At 39.1% G+C, this 17,197-nt stretch overlaps 1 long non-coding RNA gene across 1 annotated transcript in view; it reads left to right on the plus strand.

Annotated features, from left to right (window-relative positions):
* LOC141570529 (uncharacterized) overlaps window positions 1-8,471 on the plus strand; it is a 37,201-nt gene extending 28,730 nt beyond the window's left edge. Inside the window, exon 4 of the long non-coding RNA XR_012494611.1 lies at window positions 3,149-8,471. This is a non-coding gene — a long non-coding RNA (uncharacterized LOC141570529). The remainder of the gene's footprint in view (window positions 1-3,148) is intronic.
* Window positions 8,472-17,197: the final 8,726 nt, after the last annotated feature.

A 17,197-nucleotide genomic window follows, 5' to 3' on the forward strand; every position in this document is an offset into this window, starting at 1 on the left:
TAATGTAAAGGCACTTAAAAAAAATGTGTTTGAAATTTATTTATACTCTACTTACTTTCAAAAGAAAGTGAGATGGAGATGACCAATGACGTTAGGCTCGTGGATTACAAGTAAAGCAAAAGATTTGTTGAGCTTTTTGGAAACTAAGAATAGATCTGGCTGTCTGAAAATCTCTACTAAGTTCTGGTTTGAACATCTGTAGGAGGATAAGACTTTTGTTTACTTCTAGAACTAGATGTCAAGACAATCAATAGTGATTTAAAGCAGCTGCTTCAGGAGAAATGTCAAATTTTTTTGCTCTTTAAAAATGGTAATAGAAAATTTAAAAATCTGTGAACTCTTTTCAACACCTTCACTCTTCTGAAATCCAAAATTACTAGTATAAATAAAGAATGCAGTGCAATTCAGGCAAATTCACAGACACTTACTGGCACACCGTTCATTTGCAGCAGAAAATGAAGCAAAGTTGGCAGAATACACAACGAGCTATCTGCTAAGGCACTTGAAATCCACATGTTTGCGTGGATTCCTGGCATGTGATATGCAGTTGCAAACCATGGTCATCCAAGAGCCTGGCTTAGATACTCATCACCCTATAAACCTTAAATTTATTTCACACCTGGTTTGAAACATGGAAATACTATCAACTTGTTTTGCCAGATGGATATGGCAAAAATTACAGCATATTGTACAAAGTTAATGATCAGAGTAAATCCACTTCTCAAATTCACTGGACATCTGTAATATGTAAAAAAATGTGAAATCTACTTCAGAAAGGAACCTGATGATGTCCTCAGAAGTCCTTATCCTTTTGACCAGAGAAGCACAAACTAGGAATGGAGAAGCTGTGGTCCCAAGATTGGTTTTCCCAGAGTTTTCCATTCTCCCCTCAGAAACTATCCTAGGCAGGTGGGGCTATCCATGCCCAAAGCTATAATGACTTTGCTACTTTCTCTCAGAAAACAATTCTACAAGCGAATTGCTTTTATTATGAAAAGTGTATATCTGGACTGAACTTTAAGGGTATTTTGAAAATTCACTGTGGTGAATTTTATATATATATATATCTTAGGAGGTGGAGAAAAGAGGAAGCCAGTAAGAATTATTTACTAATGCTTTGAGATTGTCTGTGGTTTAAGCAATTAATCTTTTAATTTTTTTCTTCAATTGGGGTACTATAAATAACCACAGCAGTGTTATATTCACAGTGCAAGTAGAAAATACAAGTAATGGAAAACATCATATTTCCCCACCCTCCAGCTTTCCTCTTTCATGCACTAAAAAGGCTGTACAGGGTAGTGGTGAAGAGCTTGGATCTAGACCACAGCCTGACCCGTGGTTGTGCCTTTGCTAACTGGTGCTGTCCGATAGATGGCAAACTTTCCGTGCCTAGACTTCCTTATCTGTAAAATGGGGATAATAGCTGCCTGTGTTAGAGGCATGGACTGTTAGAGGATTTAGTGAATTAGTACATGGAGGGCATTTAAAGCAGTCAGCACTATTTAAGCATCAGCTGTAATTATTTGTGAACTTTCAGATACATTTTTGTATTAGAAGTTTAGTTGGAATCCCAAGATAGCTAAATCAACATGTACTTCCATACTATATGTTTGCAGACAAGAGTATTTGCTTTGAAAAGTCACTTAACTGTCTTATTAAAAGATGAATAGCATACTCTTAGTTAGAAGTAATTTAGGATATTTTATCAGGAGTAGTCTTTGTTCTGTACAAACATTCCAAAATGTATACTATTTGTGGGTTCTACAATTTATTTAACAAATATTTATTGAGTACCTGCCATGTGTAAGGCACTGTTCAAGCCTGGGGTTAATGTGTGTGTGTGTGTGTGTGCACAAAATTGTTGCTTACATGGAGCTTATATCCTTTCAGGAGGACACTGACAGTAAGTAAACACTATATGGCAGGTGGTGATAAGTTCTATGAAGAAACATAAAGCAAAGTCAGGGTAGAGAGTAGGCTCCTGCAGGGAACGCCTCTCTGATAAGGTCACATTTGAGAAATGAGCTAAAGAAATGAGGGAATGAGCCACGCAAATATTTGGGAGAAGGAATGTTCAGGAAGAGGGTACAAGTGTCAAGGCCCTGAGGTGGGAGAATGCTTGGCATATTAAAGGAATGACAGTGTGGAATTTAAACTCAAGGAGTTTGTCTCCAGAGCCTGCTTTCCATATTCCTACATTATCTTCTGCACTCCCCCATCAACTGCTTCATACAGGAAGAGTATGTGAAAAAAATCATCGTCACAGTTAAATATAAGTTATGTAGACTTAACATTTGTTGTTCTGTTGACTTACACATGGTTTCCAAATCAAATTTGACTTTTCCTTTTCAAAAGCCGCTGAGACTAGGAAGCAAAAAATATTTAACTAAGAGCGGCAACTGGGACATTCTGAAATTCTCCTTTGCCTAGAAATACCCCGAGTCTAGGATTTTTGTGTAAAACTTTGCGTGCCTATGTCTTTCTCTGGGGTAAGTGCTGGTCCGTGAAGAGTCTCTGGACCCAATCAAAGTTAAGATTCCCCACATCAGCAAACAGTGTTTTAGAACCTAGAAATATTTTTGTTTTTAAAAAACATCTCAAATGAGCAAAAATGTAACTGAAAAATAAACGTGTTTTTTTTTAAAATATTTTTTTATTGGGGAAGGGGTACAGGACTTTATTGGGGAACAGTGTATACTTCCAGGACTTTTTTCCAAGTCAAGTTGTTGTCCTTTCAGTCTTAGTTGTGGAGGGCGCAGCTCAGCTGTGGGTCCAGTTGCCGTTGCTAGTTGCAGGGGGCGCAGCACCATCTCTTGCAGGAGTCGAACCGGCGACCTTGTGGTTGAGAGCCCGCGTTCCAAACAACTGACCCATCTGGGATGCAGCTCAGCTCAAGGTGCCGTGTTCAATCTTAGTTGCAGGGGACAGAGCCCACCATCCCTTGCGGGACTCGAGGAATTGAACTGGCAACCTTGTGGTTGAGAGCCCACTGGCCCATGTGGGAATCGAACCAGCAGCCTTCGGAGTTAGGAGCATGGAGCTCTAACTGCCTGAGACACCAGGCCAGCCCAATAAACGTGTTTCTGATGGTCTTACTTTGAAAAGGGAAGAGTAGAAGAAACTAATTGCTTTTTTTTTTTTTTTTTAGGTTTTGTGGATATGTCACCATGTAGAGAATAATTACTAATTAACTGAAAGCTGAAGACTTAAATTTGGAAGAGCTTATTTTGAAGACACATTGTAAAGAGTAGCAGATATCTTCATAGAAAAGCAGCCCCCTGGCTAGAGGAATATTCTGAAGAACATGTACAACTGAGTATGATTATAAGTTTTCTACCTCTGAGGCAGTGCCAGAAATTCTGGGTAAGGAGAATCTAAATTAGTGATTATAAAGTAAGAAAGTGTGTTATTTGGGTCCCCTGAGAAGCATCCTTGATGGGATTAGATGTGAAAGGATTTTATTAAGGGAAACATTTGCGTGAGAGAAAATGAGGAGGGAGCAGAATAAACTAGGAGAGCCACCAAACTGTGATGCAAGTCAGAATCAAGGAAGGAGACAGACAGGAAGTTTTGGTGGAAATGTCCTAGACCACCTACCGCCTCAAGTAGGTCCAGCAAAGCTGTCAGGGAGTCCTCGAGCCAAAGCCATGGGCCAGTGAAACCCATGTCTCCCAGGACCGAGCCTGTCTTGGTACTTAGTGTCCCTGCAGCACTCAGTTGTTCACTGGGAACATTCTGCTGAAAGCCTGGCCTCAGCCCAAACTCAGGGTTGCCATGTTGGGGCCCTTAGTCAATTACGCTGTAGCTGCTGCTGGAGAGGTGCAGTCACATGCCACAGAATAGGTCTCTGAATCACCCAGGAGCTGTCTCTCTGCGTTTTCCACAAATTCTAACTCCAGCCCCTCCATTCCAACTCAAGGCGTCATTAGCAGCCCTGGGAGCCTGCTGCCCAGGGGAGAAGCACTGCCCAGGCAGCCAGAAGCTGGAGGGGGTGTGTCACATCCCTCGCATGTTCTGAGGGGGTGAAAGGGGTTGAGACCCTGGGAAATAGAAAAATATCTTCTGTTTTGATGGTTGTTTTAGGACTGCATTGTTGGGATTGATTTTTTATAAATGGCTTACTAAGGATTTGTGACTTGGCTGATAAATTGCTATGTCTGTATCTCTGACTTCTTCTAAAACTTCAGAAGACAAAGTTATTTAATGAACAGTAGTCATAGTCATATATGGTCGGAGCCCATTTTCTGTAGTCCCAAGATCATTTCAGCAAAAGACAAGTTCGAGTGCCTGCTGGTGTAGGGTAGCTCCAGAAGATTACGCTGTGGCGAGCTGCATGGCAGGGGGTTTGAGCCCTCCATCCCTCCCACACACACCTCAGTGACCCCCCTCACTTTCTGCTCCTCCTCCTCACCGAACACTCTCCTCTCACACTGTTTCCGTGAAGCGCTTCCCACCTACTTCAGTGCTCGAGGCTCTCTTTTTCTACTAGGGATCTGACCTAGAGTAGAACGTTGGATTATAAGCATCTCCTCTGAATATGAGTGCCCCAGTCCTGCATTTCAGATGTTATATGCAACAAACGCTAAGTGGGTTCTATTGGCCATTATTTTAAATGGGAAAAACTGTAATGGCTATTGGTCAATGCTGACGCATTTCCTGAAATGTCACTTTACACAGTACAAAGTCTAAACATAATAAACAAAATGTCTTGTGTTCGGATGTAAATTGCTCAAACCATCGCATTCTAATTACTCCAAAAATTAATGCCATTATTAACTAGTGATTGCTTTGTACGCAGTCATGTGCAGTTTGCATGTCCTATGTAGCTGTGCTAGTTCATTTTATGTGTCAACTTCACAGGCCTAAGAGATGCCCAGACATCTGCTTCTGCGTGTGTCTGTGAGGGTGTTTTTGGAAGAGTTTATCATTTGATTCAGTGGACTGACTAAAGAGATCCACCCTCACCAATGTGGGTGGGCATCATCCAATCCAATGAGGGCCTGAATAGAACAAAAAGGCATAGACATATTGTATGACCGCCTTTATATGGAATACTCAGAATAAAGAAACAGAAAATAGATTAGTGGTTGACAAGAGCTGGAGGAGGGGCAAATGAGTGATTGCTAATGTGTACAGCGTTCCTTTTGGGGTGACAAAAATATTCTGGAATTAGTTAATGGTGATGGTTGCACAACCTTGTAAATATGCTAGAAACCACTGAAAGCAAGAGGCATCCTACCAGGAAACTGTTGACTGGGAAGATGTCTATGGAATATACCTGTACTGCCTTGCATTGACCTCTCCTTGTTTTCTAGCGGAGTACGTACTAGACTTCGTTTATGAACCTTCCCAGATTTTCTCAGACGTCTCAGGCTTTCTGCTCAGTGATGACCCTCTGGGAAAACTGCCTGCATGAACCAGAATCTTGTAGGCTGTGGAGAGGAGATTTTGACTACTCTTGGAGGGAGGCTCTCAACAAGCTCACCTTGGAAGTTGTGTTTTCACCAGTTTGGCAGCAGGGCTCCCTGACCCCTGTGCTCATAGCACAACTCAGTAGCACCACACCCACACTCCTTTCGTCTGCTTCCCTGGGGCATCATTGTCACGACTGAGGCATGATGCTGCAGGAGCTTCTTAGCATCTGTCACAGGCACTGGTGTGACCACGCAAGCCATGAGACTGCAGGTAGGCAGGCGGGAGTGTTTCTGCTTCTTGCCCTGGTTCCTGCCGCCTCTCTCTTGAGCTATAGCTCCCTCCCTCAGAGGACGCCCCCTCTGCTGACATACTAGGCTTTGGCATGTCCAGCAGCTGCCCAGAGGGCCAGGTCACACTGGCAGGTATGGGGGAGTTAGTGCCCCTTGGGGGGAACTTTTCCAATTAGAAAGCATAGATGTGAAGCAGGCGAACAAATATTTGTCTCTTCTCCCTCCCCTTCCTCCCATGAACTGTTCTGAGATGCAGTGTCTCCATACAGGTGCTTGAGAGGTGAAGTTTATGACTGAGCACCCAGCTGTGTTTTGTGGTATAGATGTGGCCAGGTGGGAATGGACCACTTTGTATTTGCTTCCCCTCTTTTCTAGATTCCCTTGCCCCTTGCTCTTGCTTCTTGGTATTGCACCCCAACTCCAACCGTAAAGTGTGTGTATTACTTTTGCCTGAGGCTCTAGGGGAAGTAGGATAACACAGTACATCACTTTCCTTACAAAAAGAACATAACCTGTTGAGAGCAAGGACTAGCACACACTCGGGGGCGAAGTGGAGGAATGTTGGTGCCTAACATAATATGGTATCAAGACATAATAAATAGATTTGGGCCAATAAGGCTGCATAGTTCACTTCCTTGCCATTAGACAAAGCCACCACTTCATTTTATGTGGTGTGCAAATTTGCATTTTGTAAACAAAATTAAAACTTTGCAGCACAGCCACTGTGCTAATTTAAAAAATCCTATTGTAATCCAGCCTTTGAACCTCTGTGTACCACAAGTGAACAAGCAATAAGCATAACACAATCAAATAAAGTAAAGCACACTAACAAGCATTTAACTAAATGAATTTTGTCCTGAAAATATTTACTTTTGGAGGATAACCACTTCAAAATTTGACTTGTGCAATTATTCAAAACATTTTTGGAGCCAGTAGCCCCCATTTGGTGTGTGGGCACCTCCTGTTAGCTGTCAGCGAGAGCCTCTCCCCGCCCCTGCCCCAGTTAACACCTTTGATGCTGCCTCGAAACCCTTGGAACAAGAATTGAGTAGATCAGGGCTTCTCAAACCTTTAAAGCCCATCACCCCTATCCCCACCCTCCTCAGTGTGTGTCTTCGCATGTATACCTCCATGACACCTAGAGACAAGGAATGTTGCATTTCTTTAATATCCCAAATTAAAGCTGATTTGAGCTTTCTCCTCCACATGGTTGGTAACATATGAAATGTTGGTGATCCTTCTAGCCCCTTCCCTTTTTCTGGGATACATCCAGGAATATTTTATCCATTCGATCCTAGAGTCAGAGTGCTAGGACCTGCGAGATTTTCAGGGGCCTATGACAATGTTTAAAACCTGAAGGTTAATGAAGTTCACTTGTTTAATAAAAACTAGCCAATTTAAAATTAATGGAGGCTTAATTAATTTTTACACAATGTTCTATTGTTGCATATCTTTTAATAGTTAAATTTAGTATTAACCCAGTGACATTTGAAACAGTTCAAAAATTGTTTTACAATATGCACAATATTTTCCTCAGAAATTAGAGCCAAATATAAATGAAATGAGTTAGGCATAGAAAAATAATCTCAGAATCAAAATTATAAAAACAAAAAAATTGGGGGGCGGGGGAAGATTATAACAACTTTAAAGCAGCCATGTTGACTAGGGTTTTAGGGAATCTTGACTGGAAAAGAAGCCCTCCCTGAGGCCACCAGTGGCCTTGCCCCTCTAAAGCAGGACTTGCTTGCCTGGCTTTGTGCCCAGGCCACCTTGTACTACCCATCTGTACCCTGAGGCAGCGGATATCCTCTGATGGTAGCATTGATTGCCGCTGTCATAAGCTTGGGTTTCTGGGTCTGGCCTGGGCTCCCAATGTCATGACCTTGGTCCTCAGTCCTCAGGAGTTCACACAGCACCTCCACCTTGTGGCCCCTCCTCTCTGGAAACATTTTGTTCCATCCCTAGTTCCAGGCTTTTCTCTCTCATAGGCACAGACTTCCCAAACAAAATACCCTTGAATAAACTGCTGTCTCCCTCCAGGGAGCCCAAGGTCCAACGTTTCTTCCTCACAGAGAGGAAGAGGAAAATTATTTCTTCACTTTGTTTTTCTTCTAAGACTACAAGAGCAAAACATTACAACAATTAAAATAAAAAAAGGAGGCTTTAAAAATATGCTTTGTCAAACCACATCTCCCTCTTCCTCTCATCCAATTCTTATTATGCTGTTTTTCTCTCCTCTTCTTCCCTATTCCCAACAAGAATTATCTGTGTGAAGATGAGGCTTTGTTGTTCAGTAACTGTTAATCTTTAGGATGAATCATAAATAAGAATGTACTCTCCTCCCAAACCACAGGATATTTTTGTTGAAAGTTTACAGATATTTTAAAATTAGATCCAAACATATAATCACAGCAATCAGGCCTTCTCTTTGACTTCTAACTGGGTCTCATCCAGGAAGCATGGAGACATTTTCACTGACTTGTAAGTGTTTACAATCACAATGGAATGATATTTCATATGTTATGTCCACTCACAACTAGACTGAAGACAACGAGCTGCCGCTGAGCCTCTGGAGGGGCGGCTGGATGGCTCAGTTGGTTAGAGCACGAGCTCTCAACAAGGTTGCCGGGTCAATTCCCACATGGGATGGTGGGCTGTGCCCCCTGCAACTAAAGATTGAGGACGGCGACTAGACTTGGAGCTGTGCTGCGCCCTCCACAACTAGATTGAAGGACAATGACTTGGAACTGATGGGCCCTGGAGAAACACACTCAATATTCCCCAATGGAAAAAAAAAAAAAAAGACATATGTCCTGCAAAAAAAAAAATAAATAAAAGTAAATAAAAAACAACAACTCCACATTAGTTTATTAGTGAGAAATAGTGAAGTCACCAACAGCAAGTTCTGATTTTTTTTTAATTGTAGTAAAAAACGCATAACATAAAATTTACCATCTTGACCATTTTTAAGTATAAAGCTCAGTAGGTTAGGTATGTTCACATTGAACTTTTTCATTTAGCAAAACTGAGACTCTATACCCATTAAGAACAACTTCCCATTACCCCCTCCCTACAACCTCTGGCATCCACCATTCTACTTTGTTTCTATGAATTTGACTGTTCTAGATAACTCATATAAGTGGAATCATAGAGTATTTGTATTTTTGTGACTGGCTAATTTTATTTAGCACAATGTCCTCAAGATTCACCCATATTGTAGCTTGTGTGACAGGATTTCCTTCCATTTTAAAGCTAAATAATATTCCAGTGTATGTATATACCACATTTTATTTATCCATTCATCTGTCATTTGGGTTGCTTCTACCTTGGCTATTGTGAACAGTGCTGCTATAAACATGGGTGTATAAATATAAATTATAAGTTTTGAGGCATCCTTTCCTATTATGATGATGGATTTGACTGGATTTAATCATATTGTCTTAACCATACTTCTGATCTTGTTCCTCTTTTGCAACTGCCAGCCTCTCTGTATAGCGATGACATAATATAAACTTATTGTTCAAGTTCTTCAAAATACAGTGACAAGTGACCCATCCTGCTTTATTTCCTGCTAGCTCTTTAAGCTTTCCTCTTTTTGAAACACTGTGAGCAAACAGAATGGTGCCACTTCTTCTTTCTGGAAGTCTACACCCCCTACCTTACCCCGCTCTTTCTGTGTGTCCAAATCCTTCCATCCCAAATCCTTCCATCTCCTGCATCATGAAGTCTTCCTGACCTCTCCAATCGGATATAACTTCTTTCTCCTAAAAAATCCCCATAATGCCTTGTGTTAGTTAGGGTCTTATACTCCGCCCTACATTTATAAGAGTTGCCTATAAACTTATTGTATCTATTCAGCCAATTCATTTTCATTGGGTGCTCACTATGTGCCAGGCACTGTTTTAAGCACTTCCTGTATACGCGTATTAGCTTCTATAATCCTTAAAATGACCCACACAGTGGTATGATAGTTATGTCTATTTTACTGATGAGAAAATTGAGGTACAAAGAGGTTAAATAACTTGCAAGTCGCACAATGTGTTTTGGGTGGTAAAGATGGGTGCGTGATTTGGGGGTAGAAGTGTCAAGAAATCAACATGGCAGTAGTGAACCCTGGCATAAGGAGAGCCAAATGAAGAACAACGATTTCTTCCATTATGGAAGGGCTGCCAGCCCCTTTTGCCTGACTTTACAATGGGCAAGTTCAGCAGGAAGTATATCTTGCATGCTTACGTTTTTGTCAACAACATTTGTCAATCTGTAGTATATTTATGAGTGATTGTATGTTAAAGAACTGCCTTTTTCACTACAAACTCCATGAAGATGGGGATTGTATTAATTTTGCATGATTTCTAGTACAGTGTCTCATACATGAGAGGTGCTGAATAAATGATAAATTTATAAAGAGATGAATGAATAAATGAATGAGTTATATTCTATAGTGCTTTGAGGATAGTGGTAAAAATAGTTGAAAAATGTACTCTGGGTGTACTGCAGATTCTGGTATGCATAGAAGAATAAAAAGCTTACTTGCCCATTCTAGCCATGATGTAAAGGCACAAATTACAAAGGAAAACGTAGAATTAGCTTTATAAAAATAAAATATAAATAACAAAGCACAAAATAAAACAAAGCTTCTTAAATTAAGCATCATAAACAATGGAAAGGTTAATAGCAAAGGTTAATAAAATATTTACAACTTGAATAACAGCCTTAATAATAAAAAAAATTTTATATTTCAGAAGAAAAAAGACAAATATCCTAGTAGAAATATGGACAAAGGACACTGACTTTGTAAAGATACTTGTTGTTGCAGAGAATTTCCCTGTGTCTGTAATGAAAGCATGGTCTTAAGACAAGGTGAACAATCATGCACAATAAAAAAAATTTCTGAATGGCCTTTAATGCTGTCTATCTGTTAGTAAAGTCAATTTTCAACTTTCAATGGGTGGGTTATTCTTTGACTTTTCTTTTTATTGCTTTCCAAGATTCAAAGACACATTGATTAGTTTCACTTATTACCTGCAATAAGAAAAAGAATTTGAGTGGGGCTGAAGTAATGATTTTAGAATAACTATCTTCATTCATTCATGAACAAATATTTACAGTATGCCTACTGTGTGCTAGGCATTTTGTTAGGTGCTGGAGTTGCAATGAAAAGCAAAGCAGAGACAGCTCCTGCCCTCATGGAGCACATAAAGTATATATAGATAGAGTGGGGGGTAAAAAACAGTAATTCTTAAAAATCACAAAAAATGTATATTTACAACTTTCATGAGCACTCTGAAGTACAACTTGCCATGAAAGGGGGCAAAGGGAACTTCACTTAGATGACAGAGTTAGGAAGGGCTCTTGAGAGAATGATGTATGAGCTGAGACCTAGGGGATAATAGTTAACTAGGAAGTGTGTGGGTGGGAGAGTGGGCTTAGGACAGGTGAGCATTCTAGTGGCAGCAGCACTCCCGTGGCTCTGGGGTGGGGGGCAGTCCCACTCTTGTGACACTGGGCTGTGATATCCTGAGCATCCCCACCCCACGATCAAAGAGGCCCTGCCCTTTAAAATTGAGGAGGAACCAGCCCTGCTGCCTGGGGTTGTGGTGGGAGTGGCAGCCCCCTTGATCTCGGGATTGCCTTCAGGGTCATTTTTCTATTTTCTTTGATAATAGAAAATGCAAGTTCACAGTCAGATGGCTGTATTGTCTTGTCCTGTAGAATCCCAGAAGTCCAATAATAGCCTTCTTTCATTCTGTCATGTTTTTTCTGTCCCCTTTAATCTCAGCTGGCAGTGTTTCTCCTGGCATAATCCCATCTCTCAGTTGGGCACCTGCTGAAGTGGCTGATTAAATTAGAGGTTCACACCTCATCTACACCCTTAGTGTTCTCTTCAGAACAAGCTTTCTCACTTTTTGCAATATGGATTGACTGAGAATTTTCCAAATCTTCAAGTTCTGCTTCCTTTTTGTTTAACATTTCTTTCAATTTATTTCTTTCCTTTTGCATTTTACTATAAGTGATTCAGAGAAATCAAGCCACTCCTTTAATACTTTGCTTATAAGTCTCCTCAGCTAAACATTCAATTTCATTGCTTGCAAGTTCTACCTTCCACAAAACACTAGAACACTATCAAAATTCAGCCAAGTTCTTTGCCACTTATAACAAGGATCACCTTTCCTCTGATTTTCAGTAACATTTACCTCATTTCCATTTGAGACCTCATCAGAATGGCCCTTAACTTTGTTAAGATATGTCCAAACCTGGAGAATCTTTATGAGTTTATTTGAACCAAACTGACTATACTTGCCAGGAAGCAAAATCTCAATGAATTGAGAAAATGCTCCAAAGAAATGGCTGTTTTGCAGTTTATTTTATACATTAAAATAAAAGGAGGAGACGTAAGGAGAGTTACATGAAATCCATTGGTGGTAGATTAAGGGGGCAAGAGAAAACAAAATGGGGAAACCTCTGGGATTGGATAAAAAGTAAAACAGAGAGACACTTACTTGCTTTACATTGGTGGGTACAGGACAGTTAACATTTACAGCACATAGAGACGGTATTCAGGGAACAAGATCAACATGAGGGGTTCTGTGGTCTCATGCTCTGGTGCCAGCAGTTTATGTCTTGAAGGGTCTGGGAAAGATTACTCTGACATTTCAAAGAAATGTTATTTCAGATGCAAAAAGACACTAGAGAAGCTCACTTAAGGTGAAGATTGACCCTTGTCAAGGACACTATAACCCCAGGATGTCATGACCCAAGTTTAGTTGGGAATTTGTATGTTCAGACCATCCTGTCTTGTTACTTTCAGTCTTTGAATTTGTAAGTCCTGCCCTGTAGGCCTCTGCTGAGCTCATCAGGTTTAGTATGGGGCCCCCTGTTAATTCACAACATTTATATTACTATCAACATTCTGTTCGTGATGATATGTGCGTATGTGTTCTCTAAAATAATGAAGTCTCTCTTCTTTCCTTTCTGAGCTCTCACCAGAATCACCTTTAATATCCATATTTCAACCAACGGTCCCTTTAAGGAAATCTAGGCTTTTTCTAGTATGCACCTGAAAACTCTTCTGGCCTCTACTCATCACCCAGTTCCAAAGCCACTTTCACATTTTTAGGTATTTGTTATAGGAACACCCGTTCATGGTACTAAAATTTGTATTAGTCTGCTCTGGCTGCCAGAGATTGCTATATATGGGGTTAGATTGGTACTAGACTTACCAGGGTGATCACTTTGTAAATTACATAAATGTCTAATCACTATGTTGTACACCTGAAACTAATATAATATTGTATGTCAACTGTAATTGAAAAATAAAAAATAAATAAAATACCATAGACTGGGTGGCTCAAACAACAGAAATTGATTTTTTCACCATTTTGGAGGCTGGAAGTTCAAGATGAAGGATCAAGATTGAGGTTGGCTGATTCAGTTTCTGGTGAGTGTTCTCTTTCTAGTTTGCAGATGGCTGCCTTCTTGCTATGTCCTCATATGGCCTTTCCTTGGTGTGTGTGGTTGTGTGTGTGGTTGTGTGTGTGTGTGTGTGTGTGTAGAGAAAGAGAACACACACACAAGAGAGTGCATTCTCTGATGTCTCTTCTTATAAGGACACTAATCCTATTGGATCCCATTCTATGACTTCATTTAACCTAACTAACTTCCTTAAAGGCTCCGTCTCCAAATGCAACCACACTGAACGTTTGGGCTTCAACATGTGCATCTGGTGCGGGTGGGGAGGGATACAAACATTCAGTCCATAACGGATGGCAATAGATGTATTGGGCAGGTTTGGAAACTTCTAGGGTGACAAGATGAAGTTAGAGAAAAGGTCCTTCAACCAAATCTTGAGAAAATTTAACAGTTACTAGGGTATGCTTTCTTCCTCCTTACTTCTTATATTTCCTTTAAAAATTTTTTACTCTAAAATTAAAATTGTGTTCATTTTTTAATAGTTAAGCTCATTTTACTAAAAATAAAAATCTGATTTGCTCTTATTTCTATAATCTTACATCTACCCTCTATCATGTATCTTATCCCTGAGGTAAACTACTTAAAAATGAGACTATTTGTTTTTGGGTTATTTCAAATAGTTTAGTAAATTTTCTTTAGTTCTAATTTATTTGCTTTGGTTGGTTCCATTGGTCAAAATAAAACAATTCAGTACATTAATCTGCAAGGTGAGCAAGGAAATAGAACATTTAATTGCCCATCCACAGAATTCTTTACATATTGTGTTGCTTCAGAGATTTTGCTAGTCTCTAAATAAAGATTGTGAGAAACATTAAAACATAATGAGCCTTCACAGTGTCTATCATTACATGGTATAGATGATAATAATTGAACAAATGCATTATCAGGTACAAAGGGAGCAGAAGGAAATGAGATCGGAAGACCAAGGGAATATCTGGAAGAATATCTAAAGATGTTTGTCCATAAGATAATTACATGATTTTTTTTTAAACAGAAGATTTCCTTCAGGAGCAGAAACTGTTCTGTGGTTAGGAAAAATTTGGCAAGGAGATATGCTAAGAGGTTGCTGGATAGAACTGGAAAAACAAAACAAAACAAAAATAAGATTGCAAGAGAGACCGGAAAATGAGGATAAAGTCCTGAGGATGAGAAAAAAAAAGATATAAATAGGAAAAAAATAAAAACTAGATTCAATCTCAAAGTGATATGCTTGTTATTACTTAATTCCCTTCTCTCCCCAATCTCATGGACAAAGTAAAAACAAAAAATGCAGAAAGAGAGATTTAGATTAGTTGTAAGGAATATTATCTGATAAAAAATTTGTTAAACACTGTAATAGGCTCACAAAAGAAAGTCCAGAATTTCTTTCTTTAGGTATTCTTAAAAGAAAAAAACAATCTTGTTTTCACTTTTCCTGAAATATGGCTCCATTCTGATAGACTTGAGGAGATATAAATTAAAAACAAATAGAAAATGACTAGTCATTCTTCACCATTAGGGCTCTGATGTTATAAAAAATAGTAATAATAATAAACAATTATTCTCTTTCTCTCATCATTTAACTGAGCATTCATTTCCTCAGTTCTTTCTAGTAGATTGTCTGAAAAAAAATTATAATGAGTAGTATTTGTTTAATGCCATGGCATAATCTTTGGATGTGAATGAAATGCAAAGTACCACTAGAGAAAATTTAGAGTGAGAAACCATATAGGCCAACAGACTAATTAGACCAATGCGAGTGATTATTTTGAGGTTTCCTTTTAATGTCACATGAAGGAAACAAGCAGCAGGCAAGGATACATGTTATATCAGGGTTCGGTGGAGGAAGGAAAAAAAACACTCTAGGTACTTCAAGTAGAATTATTTAATACAGGGAATTAGGTAACACAAAAGCATTCTAAATCTCTAAATAGCTGAAGTTAAGGGGATGTCATTAGGCAGCTGCCCCACTTTCACAAAGCTAGAGATTAGGAAGGAGAACCTGAAATTAGACATTCAAACATTCAGTTTACCAGAGCTTGACCACTGGATACAGCATTGATAGGAAGAATGCTTTCTGCCTCCCTTCTGCCTTCAAAATGTCACACAAGTTCATCTCATCAGTGGAACCTAAATTATATCCAAAATTCCAGCTGCAAAGAATTCTGGGAAAGGTAGCTTTTATTCTTCCATTTCCCATGATTGGGAGAATATTTAGAAGGTGGTAGTGATGGCAGTTGAGGTCCAACAGACAATATCTAGAATACATATATTCCTTCAGCAAAAAAGAGTTTTGCCAGCCTGTTGTTAAACACAGGCATTATTAAAATTAATTATATAAACTTATAATTAATAAACTATATTAAAAACAAAGGTGATAAATATTCAAAACTCATCACTTCCTAATTATTTTACTACATTTTAATATTATTTATGCTCTTGAATTTATTCACATTCATTGAATCTGCATGATAGAAATACTATATAATATTGTGCTATGATCAACTCCAAGTTCACATTCATTGATATAGCTTGAAATCAGCCATGATGGGAGTATTTATACCAAGAAATTGGCAAACACTACAAATCAGGCCGATCTGGCTCACAACCCTCCCCCACCCCCCAACAAGTGGTTAAACATTTACTGGCACATCACTGGTTAAAAGTATTAGAAGAGTTGTGTAATTTGAATTCAAAGAAATATTTGTTGTACCTGACTTTGGTTGGTATCTGTCAGTTGTAATCTTAGAGATTATAGTATTCAATTTCAGTATTTAAGTCATCTGGTTAACCTCTGGGATTTCTAGGGCCACAGGGTCCAAAGTCTTCTCCAGCTCTACAATGGGTATAGGGGTCTGTGATGATGGAAACCCTTTAAAATTAGGGTATCATTTGAGAAATATTTGTGGAAGTAAACAGTGTGGGAGGGAGGGATGTGTGTTTGAGTTGCTGGAGAGAAGTGGGAAGCCTTTTAACGAGTCCCTCACCAGCGCAGCTATGGCTGGAGACAAGGGATTGAACAGCTACTTTACAAACAATGCAATAGTGAACTAAGGGTTATGGCCACAGTGTAAGAAGTTATAGGCAACTTGGGCTCATGTAACAATGAATGCATGTTGTAGGAAGCAATATTGAAAGAGGAAAGAGGAACTCCAAGTGCCATACAAATGGGACATGTGTCGTGTCGTGTCTTTACCTCTGTATAATCTCAGATCATGTGATTATTTTGTCATAACAATCTTTACTTGAAATATCGTATGATATATAGGAAGCAACCCCCAAGTTATACGCTGTGTGACTAAAAGATTTTCTGGTAGGCCCATCAAGCATCCCACCAAGATAAAAACAGAAAGGTTTTGTGAATAATCTTATATTCAAATTACTCAGAATACACAATTTAATCTTTCTATCAGTGCCCCCAGCATAAAACAAATGTTTTCAACAGAAACAATTTGGGGAACACAAGAAAACTGAAGTAAATCCAAACAAAGTAGTATTCTCAGGCTGCTCAGAGAAGTCACCAGAAGAATTTAGATAGAATGGGATGTTACCGTTAGAAAACTTGGTATAATACAAATGAACATCAAGTATGGATTAACGCCAACAATTCTCAAGGACCCTGTTCTTACTGTTCTGCCAGACTACCAGAGATAGTTGTGTTTTTGATGCTGACAGTTATTTTTTGTTCTTTTTGAATTGCTCTAAAGAAAAAATAATCCCTACCTCTTACAGGGAGAGAAAGAAAATTTTATCTTCCCACCCAAGCTGTTTCTTGTCAGCATCAGATCCATTACAAGATGATTACTCAACTATTCACGATGCTTTGTATTGCAAATTAGCTAGAATGTTGATGTATGTTAATTAGGATAAAGAAATTTAGGTAATGTTTTAGATTAACATTATAATATAGGAAGCTTGTCTGAAGATTATCAGAGAGAAGCCTAAGGCAATTAGATGAAGATTTTTAGGATAGGTATGGTTTATATAAACAGAGTTGGTGCAATGGTACACTAATTTTATTTAGAAAACAAGTATTCTTGATA

The sequence above is a fragment of the Rhinolophus sinicus genome, linkage group LG01, assembly GCF_036562045.2.
Source record: "Rhinolophus sinicus isolate RSC01 linkage group LG01, ASM3656204v1, whole genome shotgun sequence".
NCBI lineage: Eukaryota > Metazoa > Chordata > Mammalia > Chiroptera > Rhinolophidae > Rhinolophus > Rhinolophus sinicus.